The 27,702-nt window shown below is 43.5% G+C and overlaps 1 long non-coding RNA gene across 1 annotated transcript; it reads left to right on the top strand.

Annotated features, from left to right (window-relative positions):
* Positions 1-27,600, top strand: LOC114604656 (uncharacterized). Its single transcript, XR_013394279.1, has 3 exons — positions 1-125; positions 11,193-11,279; positions 27,419-27,600. It is a non-coding gene; the product is annotated as an uncharacterized LOC114604656 (long non-coding RNA).
* Positions 27,601-27,702: the final 102 nt, after the last annotated feature.

Genomic DNA, 27,702 nt, shown 5'->3' with positions numbered 1-27,702 from the left:
TTCCTTTCCCCTAGCTAAGATTGAAATGCCACAAGTTACTCGGTTGTAGAGAGGAATTATTGAGAAGCTTGCAACTCCTGGAAAAATTGACAAGACAAGGCTATCGGTAATATAGCGAATGAACGGTGAGTTGCCCAAGCCTAGACAGGTTAAAAACTGCTTTCTCCATTTGCTGACTTTGTAATTGGTTTTTTGCCATTTTAAGCTATTGCCCAGACTTTCTGGCTCATGGTAATCTATAAAAAAAGATAAGGATTCTTCAGTGAAGCCACATTACGAAGGATTTATTAAAGGGTTTTCCTCTTGCTGTAATATCAATACTGTGCGGAGAGATGTGGCGGTATGCTTTCCATTAGTACAGAGAGGGTTATTGAGTATCCTGGAAAGCCTTCTTGGTTTGATCCCATTTGACAGTGCAGTAAGTTAAGCCCAGAAGGAAGGTCAGTGCTAACCTGCCATTTCCAAAGGTCATATCCTTGACCCCATTTTTATTCAGTTTTTTAAAACTGATTTTTGTTTGTTTTGGTAGCTATTTCATGGAACAGTCTAGCATAGGTGTTATGAGTGCCGGCGTGGTTGCTCAAGAGCAAACAGGCAAAACTCCCCGTTGGTCTTTTCAAGGCTTTATTATCTGTCCAAAACATTCACAATGCAGATCAACTCAATTCCATGTCTTCTCAGTCGCTAGCAGAATCTGGGAGTGGGCGGTCCTTAAACTTTCCCCAGCAGAGTAGTCTTTTGACCCCCATCCTACGCCTCCCCTCTCTGCGCGTGAACCGACTGCTCTTTGTTTTGTTTTTTTGTTTTGTTTTGTTTTTTTGACTACCCATTCCTCTTTAGTGGGTGTATTTTTATCTTTCCAGTGTTTTGCCACTATAACCCTTGCTGCTGACGTTGCATACATAAATAGCCTAGTTTTCTTTTTGGGAATGTTATCTGAAACCATTCCTAGTAAAAATTATTTCGGTTTCTTGCTAAATGTAGTTTTTATCAATCTCTTTATCACTTCATAAATCATGTTCCAAAATCTTTGTATCTCTAGACAGGACCACCACATATGGTAGTATGTTCCTATCTGTTCCTTACATCGCCAGCACTTTGTTCATGCTCGGTGCTGTGGCTCCCCCTTGCATCCTCCGAGCCCTGCACCCCTTCCCGACTGGAGGCATGGCTTCCCTCCTCCGCGGAGGAAGTGCTGCTTCGCACGATCTTTGGAGGCTCCCTGTAACCCAACTGCCCTTCCACCTTTTGCCTCTGAGCTGATGGCAGTTCCCTGACAATAGGTTATGGGACTGTCAGGTACCAAAGATGGCCTTCTAAACTTGTAGTTGAATGCAGCTTAGATGTCACATTTGCTGGTTACCAAAACCTTCTGTTTTTGATGCCTACCTAGGACTACAAAAACAGGAAGTGGACGTAACAAGCAGCTGGCAGGCCGCAGTACCATATGGCGGGCGGGCTGTGTTCTGCTTAGTGGGTCACAAGTTGTACCCAATTTCACTAAATTGAATCCAAGGTCACTAAATATGTATGAGGCATGAGCCAACCATCAGTAGTTAAGGATAGTGCAGTCCAATGGTCAGAAGCACTCTACGTGGGGCTACCTTTGAAGGTGACCCGGAAACTACAACTAATCCAGAATGCGGCAGCTAGACTGGTGACTGGAGTGGCCGTCAAGAGCATATAACACTGGTCCTGAAAGACCTACACTGGCTCCCGATACGTTTCCAAGCACAATTCAAAGGGTTGGTGCTGACCTTTAAAGTCCTAAATGGCCTCGGCCCAGTATACCTGAAGGAACGTCTCCACCCCCATCGTTCAGCCTGGACACTGACATCCATCTCCAGGGGCCTTATGGCAGTTCCCTCCCTGCGAGAAGTGAGGTTACAAAGAACCAGGCAGAGGGCCTTCTCAGTAGTGGCGCCCGCCCTGTGGAACGCCCTCCCATCAGATGTCAAGGAAATAAGTGACTATCTGACTTTTAGAAGACATCTGAAGGCAACCCTGTTTAGGGAAGTTTTTAATGTTTGGTGTTTTATCACTTTTTTATTATTACTAATATTCTGTTGTGAGCCACCCAGCCAGATGGGTGGGGTATAAATATTATTATTATTATTATTATTATTATTATTATTATTATTATTATTATTAAGGTGGAGTCAATGCAATGAAAGATAGCATAAAAAACAAGAGTGTATACATGAACCAGCGGGGTACAAATATAATAATGATAATGATGGTGATGATGATGATGATGATGATGATGATGATGATGATGATGATAATAATTAAAATTATTATTATTATTATTATTATTATTATTATTATTATTATTATTATATCATCACTGTATCTCTACTGTCAGAGGCAGTCTGCCAGTTGCTGTGAATCACAAGTGGGGAGATTGCTGCTGAGCTCAGGTCCTGCTTTCAGGCTTGCCATAGACCTCTGAATGCCCACTATGAGAACAGGAACCTGGACTAGGTGGGCCATTGGCCTGATTAACAGCCTCTTCTTATTGTTACAAAAGTTGGGTGCCCACCTCTGTAGTAAGATTACAGAGGGTTTCAGGCATTCACCCTGGGTCTGTGTTCCTTTGGAGAACCAAGACACGGTAGAGACGGCCATAGCTTTAAGAAATATGGTTTATGCATCTATTCATGCCTTCAGTCTGCATGGAGGCAGTCCAGATCTTACAGCATGGTCTTTTCAAGAGGGGCTTGTCCCCCACAGCAATGCAGGCCTGGAGTCCAAGGCATCTCTCCCAGTCAGCCTTCAGCCAGCCTGCCCAAGATGGATCCCAGCTCCCCCTCCCCTGTTTCTTCTTCCCAGAACACCTTTCTAAAAAATATATCTCTTTTTGCCTCACTTCAAACACCCCCCCATCACTTTGGCAACATCTGGTTTGCATAAGCCAGCCCAGGGATTCCTTGTCTGACACAGTTCTGCAGCTTGTACTTTCATCCATATCCCAATTAATCAAAATCATACCACTTATTAATTTCTATGGTTGGGAGGGGACTCCCCCCCCCCAATCTATAACATTATGTTCTTACTTCAGAGACTCCAGTTTCCCCTCTAACATCAAGGCTTCAGATAAAGGGAGTGTTAATCTTTTCTTTGCATATTCCTTCTCACGAGAGCTCTTGAATTAAGGGCACTATAATTTCAGAATTCCCATTTCAGAACCAGAGGTAGTATGCACAACTCAGTTGATTACTGAGCTGTTGATCGAATTTGGATAATTCATTACCTTTGGAGGCAGAAGCAGCACTTAATTCTTCCATACTCTCTCATGCTATCCCCCCTCCCCCCAAGTCTGATGTGGAAGAAATAATCTCAGGAGCAAAACCTGAAGAAAGTGCACATTTAATCACCAGGTTTTCCACTGATGGTCCCAGCTAGGGACCAAATTATTATTTTGTACCTGGGCAAAATGTAATACAGTACATATGTTGATTATCTGTGTGGGGATTTTATCTTCAACTAAGTGATGATTTACTTTTATTCATCACTTACTGCATAAAATGTCTCATAAAATAACTAGATCCTGCAGTTTTCCTTCAACTTCTTTTGTTGCATTTTCCTGAATTGGCAGACATTCCTGTGACATGGGAATCAGCTTGCATGAGTTGATACTTGATGGACTGAGACTACCAAACCATTTAACATAAAATATCTCTGCCGATTGATAGCTTGTTCAGCATTTAAATAAGAGATCTTGTAGGTGCTTGAAACCAAGGTAAAACACAAGCCTATCCCTAAACAATATCCAATAAGCCAACACAGAATAGAGTCAGACCTCACCTGGAGTACTGTGTCCAGTTCTGGGCACCACAGTTCAAGAAGGACACTGACAAACTGGAACGTGTCCAGAGGAGGGCAACCAAAATGGTCAAAGGCCTGGAAACGATGCCTTATGAGGAACGGCTAAGGGAGCTGGGCATGTTTAGCCTGGAGAAGAGGAGGTTAAGGGGTGATATGATAGCCATGTTCAAATATATAAAAGGATGTCATATAGAGGAGGGAGAAAGGCTGTTTTCTGCTGCTCCAGAGAAGCGGACACGGAGCAATGGATCCAAACTACAAGAAAGAAGATTCCACCTAAACATTAGGAAGAACTTCCTGACAGTAAGAGCTGTTCGACAGTGGAATTTGCTGCCAAGGAGTGTGGTGGAGTCTCCTTCTTTGGAGGTCTTTAAGCAGAGGCTTGACAACCATATGTCAGGAGTGCTCTGATGGTGTTTCCTGCTTGGCAGGGGGTTGCACTCGATGGCCCTTGTGGTCTATTCCAACCCTATGATTCTATGAATTATCTTGCATTCACAAGGTTTTATAATGTTTTTCCTTTACTATATGTTGATTAGGTGGCATCAACTAGGTACTGCCTAAATCACAGAGAAGACACAGTTGGTTCAGTAGGGATTATTGCCAGGTTAGAACAGCAGCCTAAGTAAGCAATAGCACAATCCTGTGAATGTTTACTCAGAAGTAAGTGTGTACAAGGAAGCTTATTGACAGGTTAAATGTGCAGAGGATCTCAGTGTAAGTAAATAAATACATGTTCTTCCACATTTAAATCATGATGTATACATGCTTTATTTGACACACACACACGGTGGAATCTCTATTAGTTACAAAAGTGTTACTTTTTATTTGAAAAAAATAGAAGAATATCCACTACTGCTAGCACACAAAAAGCCAAGAGATCTTCAATTCCAGATAGCAGACCTGTTATTAAATGCAACGCAGTTGTGATGAAGCAGGAAATGAATTTCCCCCTTTTCATCTGCCTGTCTGGCAATCCCGTTCTCATCTCCTGTGATATGTGAATGCTTTACACATTTTGAAGAATTGGTCTTCAAAAGACCCAGGTGCTTTGCTGCTATTTTTTCCTCCCCACCTCAGCCTTTCAGACAGAATCAAGGCTTGCTGGCAATTTAGTTTCATTGTGATCTGAAAGCTTGACACTCCAAACAGTACAGGCTTAGCAGGAAAGATGACAGAACAGCTCATGTGGTTATCTTCAACTCCCAGCTAAAAGTCCTTGATGCATTCTAAATGATCTACAAACCATACTGGAATTTTTTTTAAGCAGGGCTTAGGAGAGAGACCTGTTCATGCCTACACCCACCCACCATGCGCTCATTCCTGAATGCTGCTTTAACATAAATGATTTTTTAAAATGACAATAAAGGTAAAGGTAAAGGGACCCCTGACCATTAGATCCAGTCATGACCAACTCTGGGGTTGCAGCGCTCATCTCGCTTTATTGGCCGAGGGAGTCAGCGTACAGCTTCCGGATCATGTGGCCAGCATGACTAAGCCGCTTCTGGCGAACCAGAGCAGCACACGGAAACGCCGTTTACCTTCCCGCCGGAGTGGTACCGATTTATCTACTTGCACTTTGAGGTGCTTTTGAACTGCTAGGTTGGCAGGAGCAGGGACCGAGCAACGGGAGCTCACCCTGTCGCGGGGATTCAAACTGCCGACCTTCTGATGGGCAAGTCCTAGGCTCTGCGGTTTAACCCACAGCGCCACCCACGTTCCACAGCGCCACCCGCGTCCCTTAAATGACAATATTCCCCACTAAATGGAAAAGTTGGCTGTCATAAAATATCTGCTGTGGATAATAATACAGGAGAGACATGTTTTGTTGCAGCTGAGGCAGATGAATGTGTCCAGTTGTGCTGTTGCAAATGCACCATGGCGTTTCTTCTCTGTGCTCCTCCCAGCGGTCATGCCTCCTCTGGTCACTGCTATGGATACATGACCAGTCTGTTTGTCTCCAGACACCGCGGTCGCTTGCAAGGGATTCCCACAGGACAGGGCTGATGTTGCCAGCCTTCATGTCACGTTCGAGACATCTTTGTAACACAGAGTTGGTCTGCCAACAGGCCTGATACCTGAAGCCAGCTCCCTGTAAAACACTTCCTTGGGGATCCTGCCATCTTGCAGTGTAGACGTCGCTGAGACGGCAGTACGAACATGCTGGGAATGTGAGCTTTAGAGAGCAAATATTTGTTTGAGACTCTGTCCTTCCTTGTGATGCCCAAAATCTTTCTGATGCAGTGCATCAGTGGCGATGGAACAGGTTGCTGGTTAATCGGCTCCTCCCTTAAAGAGGGCACATGTTGCGTTGAGACTTGGCAACCAAACCCTGTGTTTTGGGTGGGTTGATTGATTAGCCACAACACCCAATTGGTAGGCCCCTTGATGCTGGGTTTAATCAGGCCAATGGGATGCCAACTAAACGGATCAAGGGATCTATATATACCTATGCATGTGACCCATCGAAACACCTGCACACCTCTCCCTATATTTAGGGCTGTCTGCTTGACCTTGCTATGCCGTTGTGTGCTGTCTGTCGTTGGGACAGGGGCACAGCAGGAATTTCCCCCACTTGGCTGATTGGCTGGTGCCATTTGGGTTTTGCCTGTTGCATAGCAAATTGTCACAACTTGTAAGGTTGCGGATAGGCTCTGGTTCAGGTGATAGGGATGGGAGAATGCTCTCACTATCCCTATGTGAAGGGTATTCTGTTAAAAGGAATCCAGGGACTCGATGGTTTGGTCAACTCCTGTGAGGGGATTGTGCCCATGCCTGAGTCCAGGGGGGCATTTGGGTGGTGGAGATAGCCTGTTCCTGACTTTCCACTTATTCAGGTGTTCACCCTAGGCTGGCCTATGCTGGTGCCCTGGGTCAGCGCTACCTGCAACGGTGCAGGGAGCTAGTTGAACCAGAGCCTATGCAACAATTCACTTGCTGTAATCAATAAAGTTGTGGCCTAAATTCTGCCAAAAACCAAACCAAAATTTGAGTCTTGTCTGAATTTATTTAAGGGGGAGGTTTAAAGGTCTGAACACGCAATGGTGGAACCCAGGTAGACAAAATTGTCTACCATCTCAAGCGTGCTGGCGATGTAACAAAGATACAGCAACAATACACAATGACATAATTAAAATCAATCTGTGCTATTTGTTTACATACATTAATTATGTCATTCTATATTTCATTATTGTGGTATTGTGTTTTAACTGCATTGTAAACCACCCTGGGATGATAAATCAAATAAACCAAAATGTATCAGTAGGTTGAGAACACAAAATGAGCAGTAAGGGGCTTTGTTACTCCCCTCCCCCATTTGTTCCTGTAAAACATACAGGGAAACTGTCTTTAAATTATTACCCAAGGAACTAAGAAACATCAGTTCCCTGACAGCAATAGCATTACTCTGCAGCTTGATTGAAATTTTACCATATCCTATGGGGATACTTTGAAATGGTTGCTTAAGGCAACAGATTCCTTGGTGTAAGTTTCACGTTATTTCCAAGTTTGATTTCCCTTCTGATTTCCCCTTTCATAACTTGCTTTCAGCATGAGCCTGAAGTTGCTGTGGAATATTGATACAATTGTTTTGGTCTTCCGTCATTGCTGCTATAAACAGGTGATTCATGTTTTCTTCTGCAAAGTTTTCTCTGTGGGCTGCTGTTGAATTTCCACTGCATAGTTTCTCCAATCCTCCTCGTTTTCTTCGTTTAGATTAGCTCCGATGATATTGAAATGTTTATGGAACCAAATAAAACCCTCCCTTCTTCTTTCTAATGAACCTTTCAATTCTGAACTGAAAGTGAACAAGAAACCTTCAACAAAGTCTCATCTTTCTTAAGAAACAAATAGACTATAATTCACTATTTTATGCTTCCATTCATCCAAACAAACAGCAGGGAACCTAATAAAAAAGAAAGAAATCTGGGTCATGAATACTGGAGGGATCTGTGAATTGCTTTTTATGTATGAAATATGTTTTGTCCTGGATAAGAACCATAGTGAATTATTGTAGTCAGAATCCAAAAAGCTACTTAGGTTCACTTAAGGGGCTTCTGTTAGTCTAGTGTAGGGGCAGGCAACCTAAGGCCCATGGGCCGGATGCAGCCCAACCGCCTTCTCAATCCGGTCCAGGAATCAGTGTGTTTTTACATGAGTAAAATGTGTCCTTTTATTTAAAATGCATCTCTGGGTTATTTGTGGAGCATAGGAATTTGTTCTTTTCCCCCCTTCAAAATATAGTCCAGCCCACAGCATGGTCTGAGGGACGGTGGACCGGCCCACGGCTGAAAAAGGTTGCTGACCCCTGGTCTAGTGCAATTAAAGCCCCATGCACACATTTTCATGCCTGTTTACAACTGCTTTTGAAACTTCCCTGGTGATTGCAAGGCTAAAACCCTTTTTGGACTAATTAAAATGTAGACGTTTGCTCGATAAGAGTCAGACCAGAAGCGCCTGTGGTCCAGGATCCTGTTTCAAACAATGGACAACCAGATGCCCCCAAAAAGCATACAAAGAGAGGGCATGAAGCCAAATATTTGGTATTCAGGGATATGAGTGGACCTGACAACAAAATGTCACAATGACCGCTCCCCACATTAAACGGGGGGACCCTTTGTGTGGTCGCGCGCAGCCCCCTGGACCCTATGCGGCACCATTAGCAAAGGCTTGGCTTCGCCTTCCCCAGGTGGGATACCTGGAGGTCTCCGCCTACCTCAGCCAGTTGCCCAATCCTGCCTGGGGAGGCGTTGCCAAGGTGATCAGGCCAGGTAGGGGGAGGGACCACCTGCCCACACAATAGGGGAGGATCTTACCTGGGAATCGTCAGTTGGCTCCAGAGCTTCTCCCACCCTACCCACCCTCAGTTAAGACTTCTTTTGCAGGTTAACCTCTTCTCCACAGGTACGCGGGCGCTGCTACGTCAAGGTCACTGTTGAATGGCCGGAAAGGAATGCTCCTGAATTGGCAGGTTTGCCTTTCCCATAGCAAAACGTCACAACTTTGGCAGTTTCAGGCCTTGGGTGGAATCCTTTAGTCTATCTTCCCTGAATTGGGGGGAGGGCATGCAGCGGTGACCCACGCCCCTCTCCTCTTTGCGGCAGCGATACCAGGGGTCCCCGTTAAAGGGGTTGTTTGAGGGGAGGCTTTGGCTGTACGCCTAGAGATTGTCATTGCTCTCCCCTGCGACAGAGGTGGCCTCTCTCTGCTTGAACATATGTTCTCCAGAGCCAGGCCACCCCCCCCCCACACACACACTGGATAACCCTGATGTTCCCCAGATCCCCGGAAGGGGGGACTGGGAGGGATAAACGCCCAGTGCCTGAGCCAAGGTCTACCCACATCTGAAACATAATAAAGTTGTGGCCAATTTTATTCCCATAGCACATTGTCTTGAGTCGTTATTCCACATGGGGGCCGCCCAGGGTTTGGGGGACTCCGCCTGTCCACGCAATGTGAAGCACACTCTGTTCTGATACAACCACTCCATTTTTCATTCCACCTGGCACCAGGCAGTCAAAATCTCATGGCTGCAGAACATGACGTCTCCTTTCCCCAAAGCTAGACTTCCCACCCTGAAGACTGTTTTTTTCTAGTTGCGCAAACCGGGGTTTCCCCCTACGTCTGCAAATACCTCCCTCTTGTGTGTCAATGGTGATGTTTTGGTTGCATAGGGACCAGCTTAATAGGCTCACCTCCTTCCCCAATAATTTATAGTACAGTGGTACCTTGGGTTGGGTGGCACTGTGGGTTAAACCACAGAGCCTAGGACTTGCCAATCAGAAGGTCGGCGGTTCAAATCCCCGCAACGGGGTGAGCTCCCGTTGCTCGGTCCCTGCTCCTGCCAACCTAGCAGTTCAAAAGCACGTCAAAGTGCAAGTAGATAAATAGGTACTGCTCCGGTGGGAAGGTAAACGGTGTTTCCATGCGCTGCTCTGGTTCGCCAGAAGCGGCTTAGTCCTGCTGGCCACATGACCCGGAAGCTGTATGCTGGCTCCCTCGGCCAATAAAGCAAGATGAGTGCTGCAACCCCAGAGTCAGTCACGACTGGACCTAATGGTCAGGGGTCCCTTTATCTTTACCTTTTACCTTGGGTTACATACGCTTCAGGTTACATACGCTTCAGGTTACAGACTCCACCAACCCAGAAATATTACCTCGGGTTAAGAACTTTGCTTCAGGATGAGAACAGAAATTGTGCTCCGGTGGCGTGGCAGCAGCAGGAGGCCCCATTAGCTAAAGTGGTGCTTCAGGTTAAGAACAGTTTCAGGTTAAGATCAGACCTCCAGAACGAATTAAGTTCTTAACCTGAGGTACCACTGTACTTCCCAAGGAAGATCCCAGCCTGGCTCATCTTCACCAGCTAATGATGCATAGCAATCAAAGCTGGTCCAGGAGTGCTCTGTTCTGAACCTCAGAGAACATCTTCCAACCAACATAAAACCCGATGTATCATAAGTTTTTATCTATAAATACAACCTTTAGTTATGAAGTGCCTGTTTTCAGAAAGGCAATGCACAAATGATCACACACGCCAACACACAGAGGGAGAAACATCCAAACCTTTCTTCTCTGTGCTCTAAGGCAGTAAAACGCTCATGTCTGAGCTAGCTGCCAGCTTTAGGTCTGGGCTGTTTATTGCTGCTGCTGCAGCAGATGATGGAATTCCTTAGTCTGTTTTTCTCTGATGCCTTCAGCGCTTACTTTTATTTCCCCACCAATCTGTTAAGGGAGGTTTCTTTTATCGGCGGGCAATCCTATGTTCAATCCATACTAGCATGTTTTGAAAAGAAAGTGAGATGTGGATGTCTTTTTGATTTTCGTATGTATGTATGTATGTATGTATGTATGTATTGAACGTTATTAATTCTGCGCTTCCTCCCAAAGGAGCCCAGGGTGGCAATTTCTCCAGAAACATATTTCTGTTCCTTGTTCATTGTTTGTCTCTGTGCCATATTCTGACAAAGGTAGGCTATGCGCTTGAAATTGTTCCATCATCTCGATATGTGTTGTCATCCCCATCCGTTGACATGGAACAACTTTAAGTGCATGGTTATCAGAATTGCTCAGCCTCGCAGGAATAAGGCCGTGTTCTGCTTCCACCAAATTCCTTCTTATTCTCCAAACGTGATCCCATGGAATCCTCTAATAAGAAGAACACGTTTTTGGGCCCCTTGGGGACTCTCTACTCTTCCCATCACAAACTTTTGTTGAGCTCTCTATCACTATATTAGCAACATTAGTGAATGCCCTGGTTGTCCCATATGTTTGCATGGCTCAAATAATCATGAACCCCTTGCCACACATTTCCAGGCTAACTGATTTGGTTCTCCCACAGTCTCCCTCTGTTTTCCTCCAAGATACAGGGGCAACCAGATAGGCTGAAGTGCTGAAGAAGTGTTTACTGGAAAGTAAAATGAATTCACCACTCCTGGCTACTTCGCAATGGTAAGGTAAGCTCAAAACCCTCATTTAGAATTTTCTAAAGAAATTCTCATTTGTCCTTGGAACGAGGTATAAAAATGGAAACATAAAAATGGAAGCCTCTGTCTCAGAGGAAGACAACTTTTGATAAACTGCAGACAGATTTTGGGCCAGCGCTAGTTGAAGGAATGGTCATAAGGGAAACATAGTAAATTCAAATCTCTATAGGTACAAAGATATTCCCTAATCACTGACTCGTTGAAACAAAACTGCTTTTCTCCTCAGGGTTGGGGTGAGCATAGAACCATTCGTTCACTACGAATATAGTGTGGCTTATAGAATTCCCCTTCACATCTCACATTTTTATTGATTGGACAATAAATAAATCACTTCTTACTACATTGTGTAATTCCTATCTGGACACATAAAGAAGATTATTCCCTTTAGGTTTCAAAACTCTGCATTGGCTCCAGCATTCAGTCAATGTGACATTTTGGAGAACAGCTGCTACCAAATATAAACCTGTCTCCGGTAATAATGCCGCTATAAAATGAAAAATTATATATAATCTGAACTCTTTCCACACTGCGGTAACTTTTATATGTTCCAAGACACATAAATATTATCCACCAAGTTTTACATTCCCTTTCCCATAGCTTCAGCTTCCTGGAACTGCCTCAAAGCCTCCCCCCTCCCCCATTTGCTTACACTTCCCGGCATTGGCCTAGTACAACTGAGGGCCAGACTAAATGTAACACAGGAGATCCATGATTAGGATATCCTAAACAGCCTTGGTCCTGTATACCTGAAGGAGCGTCTCCACCCCCATCGTTCAGCCCAGACACTGAGATCCAGCTCTGAGGGCCTTCTGGTGGTTCCCTCATTGCGAGAAGTGAGGCTACAGGGAACCAGACAGAGGGCCTTCTCGGTAGTGGCGCCCGCCCTGGGGAACGCCCTCCCTTCAGGTTTTCATTCCAGCCAAGTTAACAGCTTGGTTTTTGCTTTTTGCACACATACACCCAAATGTCTGCAGTGTTTTTATTCCATCCGAGTTGACAGAGCAAAAGACTTTCAGGGAATCCCAAGCTTCAATTGGAGGCCTTGGAGCCGACTCCTAGGAACCAAGGGCCCCAATAAAATATTGAGGGGGGTGGGCCCCTGCAACGTTGATGGGCATTGCCATTCAAAGGGGGGGGTGCCATGTCATGTGATTATGTGGGGCAGGGCTTACTTGCCCCCCCCCCCATTTTACAGTGGTGCCTCGCAAGACGAAAAGAATCCGTTCCGCGATTCTCTTCGTCTAGCGGTTTTTTCGTCTTGCGAAGCAACCCCATTAGCGGCTAAGCGGATTAGCGCTTTTAGCGGCTTAGCGGCTATTAAAGGCTTAGCGGCTTAGCTGCTAAAAGGCTATTAGCGGCTTAGCGGCTTAGAAAAAGGGGGGGAAGCGGGGGGGAAATGGCGAGACTCGCAAGACGTTTTCGTCTTGCGAAGCAAGCCCATAGGGAAATTCGTCTTGCGAAGCGCATCGCGAACGGAAAACCCTTTCATCGAGCGGGTTTTCCGTCTTGCGAGGCATTCATCTTGCGGGGCACCACTGTATTCAAGTTGGCACCCCTGCTTGGAGGGTCCAAAATGAGATACCCCAAATCTGGTTCATAAGCCACTTCATACTCCTAGCAGATACACACTTTCTAATGCAAAAGGCAAAAGACCTTTACTCTAAAAATGAAATGTTCATTTTATCTGATTCAGTGCAGCTGCTCATCTTCATTTCCAGCAGACTACTGCCAGCTCCATAAATAGAAAAAATATGCATTCAGCTCCCATTAGCACCAATGGGACGTATATGGTTATAAATCCTCATTTTAAAAAAAGGAAATATATCCCTTAACAACTCTACCACTCCAACTTGCATCCTTACAGTTGCAATACGCCATCTGTGCTGGCATCCAGGAATCAGTCATATAGGAGAAAGTTATTTTTCTCCACTTGCACTTTCCCCCGTGATAGCAGTAAGTTAAAAAATAATTGATATCCCATAAAACGCAGCAAATGAAGAGAGCATTGCAACCATAAATGCACCAAAGAGATAAATTCATTCTGATCATTAATAATCTGAGAGCATTAAAAGAAAAACAAAATGTAAACGCAAAAGAAAAGTCAGTCTCTCATTGCATTATTACACTTTCCCCAGAACCACGAGCACTCAGACAATCTAGGGGCACACAGCACTTTGGTTTTCTTTGGACTGAGAGATCACTTAAGGTGCTTTCAACTTACTTACAAATATTCAGGTTGAACAGAGGTGGAGGTGGACACCGTCAACATCCCAAGAGCTGAAATACTGTGCTCTACTTCAGATCTTCCTGTACTCGGAACGGGGAGGATGGGTGGGCATTAGTCTGATTCTTGCTGTGATAGGAATTTTGAGGTCTTAGATACAGTGGTACCTCAGGTTACATATGCTTCAGGTTACAGGCACCGCTAACCCAGAAATATTACCTCGGGTTAAGAACTTTGCTTCAGGATGAGAACAGAAATCGTGCAGCGGTGGCGTAGCGACAACAGGAGGCCCCATTAGCTAAAGCTGTGCTTCAGGTTAAGAACAGTTTCAGATTAAGAACAGACCTCCAGAATGAATTAAGTTCTTAACCCGAGGTACCACTGTATATGGTAATGTCCATAAGTGTACCAACCAAGCACATACATAGATCAGCACAGGAAGACTAACCTGAAACCATTTTGATTCCCAAACTGACCAAATGTTTTCCCTGCACTGGGGGTGGGGGGTGGCAGGGAGCCTTCTCATTGTCTGAGGAATTGAGTAATCAGTATTTTAATGCGTGACAGACTATCAGGAAAGACAATCAGATAATAGGTGACAGACTATCAGGAAAGACAATCAGGAAAGACAATCAGATAACCTGGCAAACAGAAAAACAACATTCAAATTTCTGTTTTAGACCACCTTTTCTGTGATGTAGGTATGATGTATCTGGGGGGTGGTCTTAGGTTACACCCCTTCTGTGATGTAGGTATGATGTATGGAGGGGTGGTCTTGAACTCCAGGGCAGGGAATTAAAAATGTCTATATAAGGCCTTGTGCGCCATTGTTCTGGGTTCCTCCTCCGTCCTTCGTGTGATGAGTGAGGAACCTGTTGCAATAGATCAATAAAGATCAGGCTTACTAGTTGCTTTGCTTCTGAATATTCCCTGGTTGGCCTCTGTTATTTTCTCCTACCAATAGGGAACCTATATAAGGACTCTATATGGGCTCTTGGATACCCCATAAGGGAAAAGGGCAGATTTTGTTTACAACATTGCTATGATATAGGATCCTCATATATAGGCTGAATTACTGTTCTAAGATTGATTCCAGGTGGGACTTTATATTAAGAATGCATTGACCATACCTTGTTTTTCAGTGTGTGTGACTGGCATCTTAGGTTCCACACATTTCATTCTTTCAGACTTGGATATTCATTGCTATGCAGTCATTTGCCATCCACAACAGTTTGGAGCTTTGCGGAATAAATCTGGACTGTGTTTTTTGTCCCTCTCCTCACTCACTCTTGCTTCATCCTTCATTACCCTTTTCTGGACAAGTGGTATTTCTTTACACATGTGTGTGGACAGATTTCCACCTGAAGTGCACAAGCAAATGTTACCAGCCCTTAGTTATGCTGTTTTTCCATGGGCAAAATGGAGAATTGTGTATTTCAAGCAGAATAGGAACAATATATATTTTAATATAATTTTGTTTTGTTTTGTTTTTTCAAATACTATACTGAAGTCTTGCGCAAGAATGTTATTTGGCTGTACTGATCTGCCATTTGATCTGTTGGACCAGGGTAAGTGGCAATGATCGAGAAAACTAGGAATGCCACATAGACCCTCATAACTGTTAATGGAACAACCATGTATTCTACCCTCTCCAAAACCTTCAGCAGCAACGAAACACCAAAATTATGTTAAGTCTTGTGAAAGACCTCTGTATTATTATTAATTCTGGTGTATGGACTGTGGTTACATTCTCTGAGGTAATCTCCCACATTTACCATGTTGAAATCCTGAGATACAGAATCCTGGTTGCAGTCTCTGAGGTAATCTCCCACATTTACCATGTTGAAATCCTGAGATACAGGCATGGCCAAACTTGGCCCTCCAGCTGTTTTGGGACTACAGCTCCCATCATCCCTAGCTAACAGGACCAGTGGTCAGGGATGATGGGAATTGTAGTCTCAAAACAGCTGGAGGGCCAAGTTTGGCCATAGCTTCTCTGAACCAGGTTGTTCAGGTGCCCCTTCAGCATGCAGCAATCCGTGAAAATAGGCATTTCATTTGGCTTTGTGGGCTGGCAGAAACAAAACAGGTTGTGCTCAGAGAAGGAAGAAACAGAAGTAGGTTGTGGCAGATAATATCACTAAAACTTCATCACACATGTGAGAAAGCACTCACCATACACGTGTGTGTGTGTGTGTGTAGATATAGATAGATGATAGATAGATGATAGATAGATAGATAGATAGATAGGGACGCAGGTGGCGCTGTGGGTTAAACCACAGAGCCTAGGACTTACCAATCAGAAGGTCGGCTTCTCTGGTTGTGGAAGTGGCTTAGTCTGGAAGTGGCTTAGTCATGCTGGCCACATGACCCAGAAGCTGTACGCCGGCTCCCTCGGCCAATAAAGCGAGATGAGCGCCGCAACCCCAGAGTCGGTCACGACTGGACCTAATGGTCAGGGGTCCCTTTACCTTTACCTTAGATAGATAGATAGATAGATAGATAGATAGATAGATAGGGATGCAGGTGGCACTGTGGGTTAAACCACAGAGCCTAGGACTTGCTGATCAGAAGGTCGGCGGTTCGAATCCCCATGACGGGGTGAACTCCTGTTGCTCGGTCCCTGACCTCCCAACCTAGCAGTTCAAAAGCACATCACAGTGCAAGTAGATAAATAGGTACCGCTTTGGTGGGAACAAGCTGCATCTGGCGAGCCAGCGCAGCACACGGAACGCCGTTTACCTTCCCGCTGGTAAGTGGTCCCTATTTATCTACTTGTACCCGGGGGTGCTTTCGAACTGCTAGGTTGGCAGGCGCTGGGACCGAACGACGGGAGCGCACCCCGCCGCGGGGATTCGAACCGCCGACCACATCGCTGGAGCACGATTTCTGTTCTCATCCTGAAGCAAAGTTCTTAACCCGAGGTACTATTTCTGGGTTAGCGAAGTCTGTAACCTAAAGCGTATGTAACCTGAAGCGTATGTAACCCGAGGTACCACTGTATATATATTTCATTAATCCATATCAGTGGTGACTGCAGAGTTATAATGAGCTACTTTTACTTGCTGGATTTACCATGGTAAGAAAAAATATATATTTAAGCGGGGAGGAAAGTACAGGCTGGCATTTTTATGGTCATGATGTTGCATAGACACTCCAAAAATAAACCGCCATTTGGAAGCACCCCAATCCCACAGATTCAAAGCCTTGTGTCAGCTCAAATAACTTTAATTGTTAGTTATTGTACATTCAACTTCTTTAAAAGCTTCTTACATTGCCTTGATAATAGACGTGTGTTTTCATTTACTGAGCTGCAGATGATTTTAAAAAGGTAAACATTTGCCCATTATGGTATATGACAGCTCCATTAAAAGCCATGTAGCAATGCTCAAACATATAACTGGGACTGAAAAATATCCTAGAAATAGTCTACAGTGACAAGGATTTAGATAAATGTATTCAAATATTGTATTCAGAATTAAATTAGTACAAAAATAAAATCCAGAGAGGTTTAAAATGGGCTTTGAAAAAATGCTTTCATTGCCAGTTACTATGTTTAAATATTCGTACAATGTGATATATTCAGTGTAGCACATTTATTCTCTGTATGCAGGCAGATTGCTATGAGCCATCATAACCAAAGGCAACAACCCAGAAATAGATGCTTGCAAAGAAAAATATAATAAAAAACACACAAAATCACATTTCATAGCTTACATAATGTACGTCAACCAAGAACCTACAAGAATAACCACTGCTGCATCAATCAACAATATCGCAACATGAAACTACTTTGAGATTATTCTAAATCAAATTTCTACCTAGCCTGGAAAGTCACATATCCTTAAAACCCAGCAGTTTCTAATATGACGAGCCATTTTCAAATCCACCTACAAAACCATCAAATGAATAAATACATATTGTACTTTAAGTAAAGTGCTAAGAATCCGTCATACATTATCTCAGTTATTTCCAGACTGGTAGCCAAGGTGTGTGTTGCAGCAAAAAGAACAAAGTGTTGTTGTCTTGTGGCTCCTTTAAGAAATTTATTATGGGGGAAGCGTTGGTGGACTTCCTCATCTGGCAAAGTGGACTCTATAGTCAACAAAAGTTCATGCCAGAAGACAGGAAGAGTAAGGTTCTTTGTTCTCTCGGTAACATTTACATAAAAAAGCTATGACTGCAGGCAGAGTTGTCTCTACACTTATCACACACATCATTTAATGGCAGCCTATGGCACTGATCGAAATGCAGTTGTGTGCATTAACATGTTGCTCAGATTGATACACATACAGAGAGTTGACCTTGCAGTACAAAGAAAGGTCGTCTTAGATGTCTTATGTCTGAATGTACGTCAGTATTTCATCGGTACACATGGATCCTATTTCAATAAAATAAAGAGCCCCTACATGTGTAGAGCCACTGTTGGCTAAGGACCATTGTATTTGAGTTTTATACAGTGGTGCCTCGCAAGACGAAATTAATTCGTTCCGCGAGTTTTGTCGTCTTGCGATTTTTTTCGTCTTGCGAAGCACGGTGTCGTGAAAGTTTTGGAAAAGCTTCAAAAATCACCAAAGTCTTTAAAAACCTCAAAAAAGGCTACCACACCGCGTGCTATGAGTTGCTCCTCGAAGTCAAGTCGCAACTGTATTAACGGTGTTAAGAAAAAGGAAACAAACTTGCAAGATGTTTCCGTCTTGCGAAGCAAGCCCATAGGGAAAATCATCTTGCGAAGCAGCTCAAAAAACAAAAAACCCTTTCGTCTAGCGAGTTTTTTGTCTTGTGAGGCATTCGTCTTGCGAGGTACCACTGTATTAGGCATTTACTTACTTCTGAAATTGGCAGAGACAATAGTTAACGTATTGCATACATATTTCTTATTTTATTTATAATAAAAGAAATATTTTTGAACTATTAAGTGCTTTTAAATAAATAAAATCCTCATATACTACAATTTCATTTTTAAAAATGTCAAAGTGGTTTGCAACAATTACCTATACCTAAACTATGTTGAGATAATCTTATTTCCTAGATTTTCAATATTTGCGGGGGGCGGGGGGAGAAAGGACCCTCATTCTGAAAAATGCAGTGCAATTAAATATTTACCTTTTGGAAAGACTTGCTATAAAATTACTCTAACTAATGAATATTTAAGTTTGACTTAACTTACATACTCTCAATAGCTTTAATTAACCCAGAAAGCTCTCTTCAGTACCGTTCTTCTAAAACCAATTAAATATTGAACATACACTGTCAAAGTGAAGCAATGTTATTGGACTCAGAACCACACAGAAAAGTGGCCTTTTCATCCCCATTTAAGCAAAAGCAAGAGTATAGTGGAGCCAGTTAATGTGTTTACTAAATAAAATTATTTAGCAACTTGATAATTTATTTATTTTTGCATTTAAAACACCGTATTTCAAAAGCACCAGTTTTCTAACCAAAAGGATACAACGTTCAGCAAAGTTTGTGACAATTTAACGACACAAATACTTGACATAATTACCCGATCATTTACATCACATGCACACTAACCCATGCAAAAGTGTCTGCTTCAAATCTGTTCTGTGCCGCACCAGCACTATGGAGCACTGGATCAGTTATTTTTATGGTGCAGTCTGTTCATACAGATACGAAATGTAATTAGATTATGGATATGAAGCATCTGCCTATAAAAATCATGAAGACCCATCAGGATCTGTGATTCAAAACTTTTATTTTTGTGCTGTAAAGCATTGTAATTTTATTTTTTAAATGATTGATACATTTTAGACTGGACAATGGAATTTTGATGCCTTACACACACACACAGGTTCAGGTATGGGATCTAAATTTCTGGACCGGAAAGGCTCCACAGAGGCCTGCACTATTTTACAGAGGACATGGATTGGGTGTAGTAAATAAAAAAGGGATCCTCTGGAACTCATATGAGTTTTACAAGAGATAAATCCCAAACAGGCATCAAGTTACAAGCACATTTGTTTCGATGGACTGAACTGTAAAAGGTGCACTTTCAGTGTTTTCTGATGCAAAAACATTGGTCAATGCACACAGAACGTACCATAAAAATCACATTTCTGGCACTTGATGACGCTGTCATAGTCCATACACATGACTCGTCATCTGGATTTTTATATGGAGTGTCTCAAAAACCACAAATAACTTACAGAGATCATATTGATATCCACAGACAGACTGTGAAATAATTGATGGTAGTGCTTGTTGGCACTATCATGAGGCAAAACCATACATCTGGAGCGTGGATCCTGTGGATTTTTGCAATGATGCTATACATATCAGTGTCAACCGATTGTGTCTATATTCACAGATCATACTACTGTATTAAAATCATGGATCCAGTGTTTCACAGCACCTATGATGCAAAGCTATTGATACAAGACAAGTCAACTTAGACCACATCTGTACTTTTGTACTACAATTTAGAATCACAGATCTGGGGTTTCAAAGTGTCACTAGAGGGGGGGGGGAACCCAAGAAATGGATGCTCTGGATATTCACATGGGATGCCATCAAAACCACTATCAAAGCACAGATCACCTGTGTTGTCATATTGTACTATATATATATATATATATGCTTTCGTAGATTTTCACGGGTATAGGAATGCAGGTTTTGGTGTCCTCGGGTGTCTTCCCGTGTAAAAGTTGGGGTGTCTGGGCGACGTTTCGACGAGGTCTCACTCGTCATCTTCAGGCTGGTGCTTTCGGCTTCTTGTTACTGGAACAGAGCAGGATCTCAGTGTTTGAGTTCCTATAAATACTGTTGAGGAGGTGTGGTGTATAGCCTCCAATGTTCTGGGCCGAGAGGAAGTTCCCAGGCTAGTGTGCCTTTTCTTCTTTTGTTCCTTAATTGCTTGAGGGATATCTTGAGTGATTTCTTGAGTGATATCCTGAGTACCACTTAGGTGGGTCATTAGGTGTGGATTAGTTGCTAAAGCCTTTGTGTCTTGACCTCTTGAACTTTGTGAAGAGTTTTTCTGAGAAGATGGCTGTACTGCAATTAGTTGTGCTCTGGCTTGGCTTCGTGTATAGGGGCGAGCTGTGGTTTTGTGGCCTGTGCCAGCCAGATCTGTGTAGGGATTGCAGGGGGGTGCAGCATCCGGAGGTGCCACCATGGTTTGGCTACTGGATGGTGTCTGTAATTTATCTGTGGAGAGGGTCTGGGTTTGGGTCTGGTGTGGTTGATTGGTGATGGCGTTCTGTGTGCCTCTGGATCTGGTGTCAGTTTTTGTGGGGAGGGCTAATTTCCAGATGTCTGGCAAGCGGGATGTGTCGTCACGCTTGTTCATGTTGTGAGGGTGTTTCTCTATCTCGATGGCTTCCATGATTATTCTCTTGTGGTGATGTTCCATGTTAGAGAGCAATTTGGAATCTGCAAAATTAATTTCGTGTCCTGTTTCTTTCATGTGTTGGAAAAGAGAGGAAGTTTTTTCTTCTTTTTTGACGGCATTCTTGTGTTCTGCGATACGTGCATTTATTCGTCTGTTTGTTTGTCCAATGTACGTGGCTGGGCAGACTTTGCAGGGTATTTCATAGACCCCTTGGTTTTCCAACTGGATTTTATCCTTGGGGTTTCTGAGGATATTGGCTATCTTTTGGTTGGCGCAAAAGGCTGTTTTGATATTGTGTTTATGGAGGATTTTGCTAATTTTATCTGTAGTGCCCTTGATATAAGGAAGGAGGGCCATGCCATTGTTTTCTTCTGTGTCTTGGTTTTTGGGGGGTGTTTCTTTTTGGATTAGCTTCGTAACCCTGTTTTGCTGGTATCCATTGGCAATTAACACATTTGAGAGATTCTGTAACTCAGTTGTCAAGTGGTCTTTGTCAGCCAGGCGTTTGGTTCTGGAGATGAGAGTCTTGGCTACGGAGTTTATTTGTGCAGGGTGGTGGTGTGATTGTGCATGTAAGTAGCGGTTGGTGTGTGTTTTTTTCCGGTAGATAGTGTGTCCTAGGGAGCCATCAGGTTTTTTGTAGATTAGGACGTCAAGGAAGGGAAGTTGGTTGTTGGCTTCTATTTCCATAGTGAATTGTATTTTGGGGTGTAGGCTGTTGAGATGTGTGAGGAAGCTGTCCAGTTTTTCCTTCCCGTGTGGCCAAATTACAAAGGTGTCGTCAACATATCTGAGCCAAAGTTTGGGTTTGTGTTCTGACTTGTCTAAAGCATTGGTTTCAAAGTGTTCCATGTACAGGTTTGCGATGACCGGTGAGAGGGGTGATCCCATAGGTGCTCCTTCTATCTGTTTGTATCTTTGTCCATTGTGGATGAAGTACGTGTTGGTTAGGCAGTGGTTGGTCAGGTCCAAGATGTATTCGGGGGGATTGTATTTGTTTTGAATGGCTGTCAAGGCTTCATTAATGGGCACTTGTGTGAAGAGAGATACAACATCGAAGCTCACAAGTAGGTCATTGGGATGTAGGTTTTGCTTCTTTATTGTTTCTATGAACTGGAAGGAGTTTGGAACGTGTGAAGAGATGGATTCTGCATAGGGCTGAAGTTGCTTGGCGAGAAATTTAGCGAGATTTTGTAGAGGTGAGCCTATGGAGCTGACTATTGGTCTGAGTGGTGTTCCCTCTTTGTGTATCTTGGGGAGGCCGTAGAGTTTGGGGCATCTGGATGATTTTTCTCTGGGGATGATTCTTAGCTGGATTTCTTCACTGATAGGAGAGGCTTTTATTTTGGATTTGGTGGTTTTTTCCAGATAGGTGGTGGGATCTGTTTTTATAGGTTGGTAGGTAGGGTCTTGGAGTAGATTTGATAGTTTTGCTTGGTAGTCCGATGTGTTCATCACAACAGTGGCATTACCTTTGTCTGCTGGGAGAATGATTATGTTGTTGTCTTTCCTCAGGTTGGTGAGTGCTTTCTGTTCTTCTTTGTGTAAATTGCTTCTGGGTGGTTTGCTGGAGCAGAGGATGTTGGTGACTTCAAGTCTGATTTTATTGGCTTCATCTGGGTTGATTTTGGTTAGGCTAGCTTCGACTCCGCATATGATGTTTTCCGTGGGGATGCGTCTCGGGGCGACTGCAAAGTTGAAACCTTTGGAGAGTACTTTGGTTTCAGTTGAGGTGAGGATCCTGTCTGATATGTTATGTACTGTTTGTTTCATGGGTTGTTGTGGAGGGTGGCTGGGCTTCTGGCGTTTCTCTAGTTTGTGGAGTTTGTTGGTGTGTGTGTCTGTCTTATGTGAGGTCTCCGTTTCAGCTCTCCAGACGGCTAGTTGTTTGCATTTGTCCCAGAGTGCAGGGTGGATTTTGTTACAGAGTTTGAGGTGAAGAGTGAGCAGATCTTTGTTGGTTTGGTTTAGTAGGTATCTTTTCTTGTGTAGTTCGTTTCTGATTAGGGATAGTTCAGTTCGTTTCAGGATCCTTTCGGTAGCTGGGGTTTTAGAGTGGAATTTAAGTTGGAAGCATGTGGGAATTAAGTTGTTGTCTCGGCCGTTGCGTAGGAACAAGAGATCACATAAGATGGTGGCTCTTCGGATTTCTAGTTTCTCGTAGGTTCTTGTCAGCTGGAACGTTTCCTCCCCGTAGAGGTGAGATATTTGCTTTCGTAGATTTTCACGGGTATAGGAATGCAGGTTTTGGTGTCCTCGGGTGTCTTCCCGTGTAAAAGTTGGGGTGTCTGGGCGACGTTTCGACGAGGTCTCACTCGTCATCTTCAGGCTGGTGCTTTCGGCTTCTTGTTACTGGAACAGAGCAGGATCTCAGTGTTTGAGTTCGGGAAGACACCCGAGGACACCAAAACCTGCATATATATATATATATATATATATATATATATATATATATATGCAGGTTTTGGTGTCCTCGGGTGTCTTCCCGTGTAAAAGTTGGGGTGTCTAGGCGACGTTTCGACGAGGTCTCACTCGTCATCTTCAGGCTGGTGCTTTCGGCTTCTTGTTACTGGAACAGAGCAGGATCTCAGTGTTTGAGTTCCTATAAATACTGTTGAGGAGGTGTGGTGTATAGCCTCCAATGTTCTGGGCCGAGAGGAAGTTCCCAGGCTAGTGTGTCTTTTCTTCTTTTGTTCCTTAATTGCTTGAGGGATATCTTGAGTGATTTCTTGAGTGATATCCTGAGTACCACTTAGGTGGGTCATTAGGTGTGGATTAGTTGCTAAAGCCTTTGTGTCTTGACCTCTTGAACTTTGTGAAGAGTTTTTCTGAGAAGATGGCTGTACTGCACTTAGTTGTGCTCTGGCTTGGCTTCGTGTATAGGGGCGAGCTGTGGTTTTGTGGCCTGTGCCAGCCAGATCTGTGTAGGGATTGCAGGGGGGTGCAGCATCCGGAGGTGCCACCATGGTTTGGCTACTGGATGGTGTCTGTAATTTATCTGTGGAGAGGGTCTGGGTTTGGGTCTGGTGTGGTTGATTGGTGATGGCGTTCTGTGTGCCTCTGGATCTGGTGTCAGTTTTTGTGGGGAGGGCTAATTTCCAGATGTCTGGCAAGCGGGATGTGTCGTCACGCTTGTTCATGTTGTGAGGGTGTTTCTCTATCTCGATGGCTTCCATGATTATTCTCTTGTGGTGATGTTCCATGTTAGAGAGCAATTTGGAATCTGCAAAATTAATTTCGTGTCCTGTTTCTTTCATGTGTTGGAAAAGAGAGGAAGTTTTTTCTTCTTTTTTGACGGCATTCTTGTGTTCTGCGATACGTGCATTTATTCGTCTGTTTGTTTGTCCAATGTACGTGGCTGGGCAGACTTTGCAGGGTATTTCATAGACCCCTTGGTTTTCCAACTGGATTTTATCCTTGGGGTTTCTGAGGATATTGGCTATCTTTTGGTTGGCGCAAAAGGCTGTTTTGATATTGTGTTTATGGAGGATTTTGCTAATTTTATCTGTAGTGCCCTTGATATAAGGAAGGAGGGCCATGCCATTGTTTTCTTCTGTGTCTTGGTTTTTGGGGGGTGTTTCTTTTTGGATTAGCTTCGTAACCCTGTTTTGCTGGTATCCATTGGCAATTAACACATTTGAGAGATTCTGTAACTCAGTTGTCAAGTGGTCTTTGTCAGCCAGGCGTTTGGTTCTGGAGATGAGAGTCTTGGCTACGGAGTTTATTTGTGCAGGGTGGTGGTGTGATTGTGCATGTAAGTAGCGGTTGGTGTGTGTTTTTTTCCGGTAGATAGTGTGTCCTAGGGAGCCATCAGGTTTTTTGTAGATTAGGACGTCAAGGAAGGGAAGTTGGTTGTTGGCTTCTATTTCCATAGTGAATTGTATTTTGGGGTGTAGGCTGTTGAGATGTGTGAGGAAGCTGTCCAGTTTTTCCTTCCCGTGTGGCCAAATTACAAAGGTGTCGTCAACATATCTGAGCCAAAGTTTGGGTTTGTGTTCTGACTTGTCTAAAGCATTGGTTTCAAAGTGTTCCATGTACAGGTTTGCGATGACCGGTGAGAGGGGTGATCCCATAGGTGCTCCTTCTATCTGTTTGTATCTTTGTCCATTGTGGATGAAGTACGTGTTGGTTAGGCAGTGGTTGGTCAGGTCCAAGATGTATTCGGGGGGATTGTATTTGTTTTGAATGGCTGTCAAGGCTTCATTAATGGGCACTTGTGTGAAGAGAGATACAACATCGAAGCTCACAAGTAGGTCATTGGGATGTAGGTTTTGCTTCTTTATTGTTTCTATGAACTGGAAGGAGTTTGGAACGTGTGAAGAGATGGATTCTGCATAGGGCTGAAGTTGCTTGGCGAGAAATTTAATTGTGTTAATTGTGTTAACAATTGTGTTAATTGCCAATGGATACCAGCAAAACAGGGTTACGAAGCTAATCCAAAAAGAAACACCCCCCAAAAACCAAGACACAGAAGAAAACAATGGCATGGCCCTCCTTCCTTATATCAAGGGCACTACAGATAAAATTAGCAAAATCCTCCATAAACACAATATCAAAACAGCCTTTTGCGCCAACCAAAAGATAGCCAATATCCTCAGAAACCCCAAGGATAAAATCCAGTTGGAAAACCAAGGGGTCTATGAAATACCCTGCAAAGTCTGCCCAGCCACGTACGTTGGACAAACAAACAGACGAATAAATGCACGTATCGCAGAACACAAGAATGCCGTCAAAAAAGAAGAAAAAACTTCCTCTCTTTTCCAACACATGAAAGAAACAGGACACGAAATTAATTTTGCAGATTCCAAATTGCTCTCTAACATGGAACATCACCACAAGAGAATAATCATGGAAGCCATCGAGATAGAGAAACACCCTCACAACATGAACAAGCGTGACGACACATCCCGCTTGCCAGACATCTGGAAATTAGCCCTCCCCACAAAAACTGACACCAGATCCAGAGGCACACAGAACGCCATCACCAATCAACCACACCAGACCCAAACCCAGACCCTCTCCACAGATAAATTACAGACACCATCCAGTAGCCAAACCATGGTGGCACCTCCGGATGCTGCACCCCCCTGCAATCCCTACACAGATCTGGCTGGCACAGGCCACAAAACCACAGCTCGCCCCTATACACGAAGCCAAGCCAGAGCACAACTAAGTGCAGTACAGCCATCTTCTCAGAAAAACTCTTCACAAAGTTCAAGAGGTCAAGACACAAAGGCTTTAGCAACTAATCCACACCTAATGACCCACCTAAGTGGTACTCAGGATATCACTCAAGAAATCACTCAAGATATCCCTCAAGCAATTAAGGAACAAAAGAAGAAAAGACACACTAGCCTGGGAACTTCCTCTCGGCCCAGAACATTGGAGGCTATACACCACACCTCCTCAACAGTATTTATAGGAACTCAAACACTGAGATCCTGCTCTGTTCCAGTAACAAGAAGCCGAAAGCACCAGCCTGAAGATGACGAGTGAGACCTCGTCGAAACGTCGCCTAGACACCCCAACTTTTACACGGGAAGACACCCGAGGACACCAAAACCTGCATTCCTATACCCGTGAAAATCTATGAAAGCAAATATATATATATATATATATTGCAGTCATGGATTCATGCTTTATGGCGATGAAGCACCAAATCCATTATTTTACTATGCATTTTGTGGCCATGGACATACTCTTGTAATTTGGTTTGTTTTGGTGGGGTGCTGTGTAAAAAAAGATCCACAGCGGATCCATGTTTTGTGCCATGGCAGTGCCGTGAAGAGCAGGATTTGTGGTTTATAAAGTTCTGTGGGTATGGATGCGGCATGTGCTTTGGCACAGATTATGGGGAGCATATGTGTAAAATTAATGAGGATCCATGTCTTGGTTCCTTCTTTTTGCATCATGGCAGTGCCAGAAAGCACTGGCTCCACCATAGCCACAAATGTTCTCTTTCATAACGTTGTAATTTAAAAGCTGAAGTAATTTGTTATATTTAGAAAAATTATTATCCTACTTCAGCCTTATGGTAAACTAAGCATACAACTAGACTTTCATGAATAGGTCCATTAGAAGTAAACAAAATTAGTCTTCTATGCACATCATAGTTTACAAAATGGAAACTTTGATAGTGGTTGGAGGAATGGTATCTTTTTTTGGGGGGATCATGCAAATTCAGATGAATCTATTTTAATTCTAATGGGTTTTACTTTTGACTAGACTCCATGATGTGTAAAGTTCAGTCTGTAAAGACAGATGCAATGTGTGTTTTGACACTGTTTTGGGGAGGATCCCATATTGAAAACAATCAGGATCTATTAGGCCCCATGGTCTGATCCATGTTTTTCACTATGGCAGCAGCAAATGGCAAGTGTATTAATTATTTGTAAGGGTCATTCCCTTGGTGGTAGATTTTAGCTGTGGTTTGATATGGAGGAGGGGTGGAATTCTCTCTCTTTTTTTAATAAGCATATTGAAGAGGATCCGGTTTTGATGTTCTGCATGCTTCTTTTTACCACTTTCAACCAGGTAATCCAGACCCACAATCTGAAGTGTACTGAGGAAGACAGAGAGATAGAAGGCTGATTGTTCTGCACATGCTCAGGGGCACCTTTGTCATTAATCAGAGATTGTGATACAGAATGAGTCGAGGCTTTGAAAATGGTTCTCGGGGCCAAGCCTTTCAGCAAATGTAAACAACAACAACAACAACAACAACAACAACAACAACAACAACAACTGTAATAATGTAATAAATAAATAAATAAATAAATAATAAACTTTGGCTGATTAATGTTATATGACCTTTTGGG

The sequence above is a fragment of the Podarcis muralis genome, chromosome 9 (assembly GCF_964188315.1).
Source record: "Podarcis muralis chromosome 9, rPodMur119.hap1.1, whole genome shotgun sequence".
Lineage (NCBI taxonomy): Eukaryota > Metazoa > Chordata > Lepidosauria > Squamata > Lacertidae > Podarcis > Podarcis muralis.
This window is presented reverse-complemented; position numbering and strand designations above follow the sequence as displayed.